Source organism: Oratosquilla oratoria, chromosome 11 (genome assembly GCF_046742065.1).
Source record: "Oratosquilla oratoria isolate Oo_2021 chromosome 11, ASM4674206v1, whole genome shotgun sequence".
NCBI classification, from domain to species: Eukaryota; Metazoa; Arthropoda; class Malacostraca; order Stomatopoda; family Squillidae; genus Oratosquilla; species Oratosquilla oratoria.
In genome coordinates this window covers 22,762,583-22,767,582 of record NC_134787.1, presented here as the reverse complement: position 1 = coordinate 22,767,582, position 5,000 = coordinate 22,762,583, and the positions used below count along the sequence as shown (strand labels likewise).

Here is a 5,000-nt window from a genome sequence, read left to right as displayed (position 1 = left end):
ATGTATGTATATATATATATATATATATATATATACCTATATATATGCATGTATGTATGTATATATTTATATATATATATATGTATATATATATATGCATGTATGTATATATATATATATATTTATGCATGTGTGTATATATATATTTATGCATGTATGTATATATATTTATGCATGTGTGTATATATATATATATATGCATGTATGTGTATATATATATGCATGTATGTGTATATATATATGCATGTATGTGTATATATATATGCATGCATGTATATATATATGTATGCATTCATGTATATATGCATGCATGCATGTATGTATATATGTATGCATGCATGTATGTATATATGTATGTATGCATGTATGTATATATATATATACATACATATATATATATATATATATATGCATGCATGTATGAATATATATTTATGTATGCATGTATGTATGTATATATGTTTGTAATGTATGTATATATATATGTATGCATGCATTATGTATTTGTATGTATGCATGTATTTATGTATATATAAGTATGCATGTATTTATGTATATATATGTATGCATGTGTTTATGTATATATATGAATGCATGTGTTTATGTATATATATGTACACATGTATGTATATAAATGTATACATATATGTATATATATGTATATATATATATATAAATATATATATATGTATAAATATATATATATATGTATAAATATATATATATATATATATATATATATATATTTTTTCGTGTGACATGGAATTAAAGTGAAAAGTTAACGAGTTGAAATAAAGATTAATATCTGCACTCGGGACCATTCAGTGTGTATATATATATATATATATATATATATATATATATATATATAATATATCACAACTGACACCACAGTCGGAGCAGTTGCCGTGGTGTCAGTTATTTATGTGTTACTACATTTTTCATCAGTGATATCCATCTATATATATATATATATATATATATATATATATATATATATTATGTATATGCATATATGTTAACAATATGATAATGTAAATGTTTCTTTGAATATGAGCAAGTTCATCATTATTAATTTTCTTCAGTCGATTCTCTTTATTTCTTAGAATAGTCTTGTTTTCTCTGAAATTCTGATCGATTTGATACGTCATCGTTTCGATTTTGGGTCGCTGACCTTTCATCAGTGGCATAGGACGCTGTTGTCTCTTCCATCTTAGACGTGTGAATGAGTGCGACAGGCAGTGCGCACAGATTTTAAAGTGTGTGCTATCCCACCGTCCTTGGCTCTGATTGGTTGGTCTCAGTCGCGGGTACTCTTTGCATGCTGGGTTGCGCCTGAAGGTCCAAAGCTTATGTTGCGAGTTTCGGCTTCAACTCTTTGATGTCCAGAATCTTTAGGATAGGGGCTCTCTTGTTAGTTTTGTCTTATGGACCCGCTGAAGATGTTTGGAATAGTGTGTGTATTTGTTGGGATGGGAGAGGAAAGACTGCCCATTTTCCATTAGAGCATTATTACCTGTCTGTACTCCATAAGCAATTATCGGGTCGTTAATGGAAGCTGTGGGAAAACCTGAAGGCCCGCTGTTGTAGAATGACTGTGGTTGGATGAAGTTGAGGATGAAGTAGGGAGTTCATGGCACCCAGAGAGCGCAGTGCACACATTGTGGTACAGGAAATGTTACATGCCACCCACCCCCGTCATTTCTTGCTGACACGCAGATCTAACATGAGTTTGTCTCCATTATTCTTAGATGACATGCGAGTTGTTCACAGGGTGCCGTGAACTCTATATTTCTCTTAATAATTTGTGAACTCTAAATTCATGAACCCATGTTGCCTGTCCATAGGTAGTGGAGTAAGAGAATGTATGTTTGTATTTCAGGCTTGACCTGTTTATAATCGGAGTTCATCGTGATGGGCGTTTCCATCAAGCCTTCCCATCTGGACTGCTGGAGGTGAAAAGTCAGGAGTTCAGCACACTTCGACAAGACAGACGCGCTCCATGAGGCCAACATGCGACTCATCGCACTGATCCTGTTCGAAGTTCCACCTACGAAACGATTGTGAATCCTGGTCTTGCAAGACCACTGGGATATTTATGTTTAGAGTCTCTGTCATGGTAAAGGTAATGTCTGTGGCAAAAAGCATCCACGTACGCTATTGTTCGTGAAACGGGTTTGCCATGCATAGTGATGGTGAGACATGTGTGTCTCAAGTTTGTACGTCAGTGTAATGTTCATCAATGCTGAGGTGACGAACGCTCGCATGTGCGAGAAATGTTTATGGACATTCATTTGGGTAATGGTAAACAACAGTTGTTCGTTGAGTTGAAGAATGCTCCGGTTGGAAAGAGTGATGAGGAAAAGTTGTTATGGTGAAGACCTCCCGCTCTGAGCAAGAGCGTTGGTGAATACCTGCAGGAAAACGGCCGCTGTCGTCGACCATGCTCGCTGACCACCTGTCTGAGCATCAGTGGAGAGCGTGTTTGCGCCTAATCTCTCAGTATCGATGATGAATGTCTTTTGAGGTCGTTGCAAGTGCACAGGCAAGATGGAAACGTTAGTAGAGGGGAGGTTGCACTACCTGATGGAAGATGTGGTGACAGGGGCTGCTTGAACACCAACAGAAGAAAGTGATACGTAAGCCTGTCGAGACAACAACCAAGAAGAGCTAACTTGCTGCTACATATAAGATGATGTTGCATTCAGGGTTTGGCTGTGGAACTTCATAAGTAAACAAAAGAAGCAGAATGAAGGCAAAGGACGAAAGGAGGGGAGGCCCAAAGGAAAAGGAGGGAAGAGGTTCGGCTTGTCAGACCAGCAGGAGAATTGCAGCAGTTTCTGGTAGGTCACAAAGAGACAATCAAGACAGCCGTAATATGGAATCGACGGTGAGGAGGTGAAGTAGTATTGTTGCAGGTGAAGGTAAGGCCTGATCATCGAAATATTTTGCGGTTTCTTTGGTGGGAAGGTTGACATGATCAGGAGGCAATATTCCGGATGACAGAGCATATCTTTGGAGCAACGGATGTACTGCATGGAACAGATAACTTGGCTTGCGACGGTACCTATTGGCTGGAGTAGTAGTATTTACAGCCTGTAACCATTATTCAAGTTGGGCCGGAGAGCTGCAAAATTGTGGGATGACTATGCAATCTCCAGAGAAACCCACTCAAAGAATCGGTCATACCATCAGGAAACTAGCTGGAAGCTGAACTGATAAATGAACGATTTGCACGTCAGAATACACAACAGAGGGCATACAATGTACGATGATGTTCCTGAGGTAAACTACTGGATACTTGAGTGCTACCGACTTATCTTACGTTCAAAGGATCTGTTAAGAACAGCAGCTCTTGGACAACTGTGCCCGAAGAAGGCAGTGGTGTCGGGAGATCGAGTTGTCCTTGGAAGGTCTCTCTTCACCGTGAGAGGGTGCGGAATGTGTGGGGCCCAGTCTCGGCAAAAAGACTTTGAGGCAAGAAACCTGTGCGTTACGGTTGTGTATTCACCTGTATAGCGTCTCGAGCTATACCCTTGGAGGTTTTGTATTCACTCAATACTGACGCATTCTTGCAGATCAGATCTTCGCGATAGCGTGCAGAGGCTCTCCGCACATCCGCTCCTGCCATGGAAACTACTGTACATAATAGGCGGGAGTTCCAGGTCACGTTGGGTAGCTGATGAGATTACAAGCAGCAACATTTTGTGAAGATGGACATCAAGTCGCTTCAGAGCATCGTACGTGGATGGGAGGGGGCGTAGGAACAGCAAATCAGAAAGGTTAAAAAAATAAAAATAGATATAAAAATAAAAAATAATAATCCACGGGGCCCTCACCGACCCCCAACTTCTCGATAACGAGTCTGATGACACCGAGCTGCACAGAGGAAACCCTCCGCCAGTAGTAGGCATGTACCTCTCCGCACGTCGTCCGCCATGAAAATTCTTCCCGCCGCTGATGGAAGCGCGCACTGGCCCCACAGCGGACAGATGCTGGAACCGTTGGACCAAGGAGTGTTTGCCCACATCGATGACCCTGTACTGGTGACCGAGGGAACTCGATCTCGCTCCAATTCCCTTTGTTGGAGTGGTCGTCGAAGCTCCCCTACACCGCGACGGAGTACCTCGTAATCGAATGCGCATTCGGGACTACTCGCGGGAAGTTGTTTTGTTCGGTCACCAAAGAGTGATTCGTCTCTGCTAGAGTTACTTAGTGGTCGCCGGAGAGATGGGTCATTAGCCCAGGAGCACGAGTGAAGTCCAGCCTTCTGAAGATCCTCTGAAGTATCAGTGTCCTCGATGTGTTTGTGGCATATAAAAGGTGATATGAAGTGTACCTGCAATGTGGATGTTCGGAGAAAGACGAGTCACGTGTCATTAGGGACGCGTCCACGCGCCATAAGCCACCAATAATGGCCATCTGGATGAAACAACGGGAATGTAATAAGATGCCCCCCCCCCCTTTCTCCTCTCTACTACAAGTCGGGTGCACACCGCCCGGTGCATCGTTTCGTCCAGTTTGTCACATTGTGTGGACGCGTCCCGGAGCATCGGCTATGACGGGTCCCTGATGAATCCGATATCAGGGGGCTGAAGTGACGACCTGCAGTGGTCGTTGTTGGAAGGGGTCAGGGGGGGATGGGGGGTTCACGGCACTCAGAGGGTACGGGCATAGGACGACAGCGAAAGGGAAGGGCTATCGCCTCTCTATATCTATCATTCCTTGCCAGTAGCCAGTTGTAAAAGAAGGTTGTTTTGATCTTCTTGGTATAATCCGCCCACACTTACAGATACTCACGGGGTGCCGTGAACTCGATACTTTTTTCCAATAGTCATTTGTGAATACTGTAATATCATAATCCAATGTTGCAGGTCTATAGGTAACGGAAAGGGGATTATGTGTACGTTTGTATTTCAGGGTTGGCCTGATAATAAACGGAACCCATCGTGCATAATGTTTTCATCAACCCCTCGCTTCCTGGACTGGTGTGTCATATG

The 5,000-nt window shown here is 41.8% G+C and overlaps 1 protein-coding gene across 2 annotated transcripts in view; it reads left to right on the top strand.

Annotated features, from left to right (window-relative positions):
• LOC143029647 (terminal nucleotidyltransferase 5C) overlaps window positions 1–4,957 on the top strand; it is a 49,689-nt gene extending 44,732 nt beyond the window's left edge. For both annotated transcript variants that reach the window (XM_076192437.1, XM_076192436.1), the window contains one exon: window positions 1,883–4,957. The gene's annotated coding sequence lies outside the window, so the exon portion shown is untranslated. The remainder of the gene's footprint in view (window positions 1–1,882) is intronic.
• The last annotated feature ends 43 nt before the right edge of the window (window positions 4,958–5,000 follow it).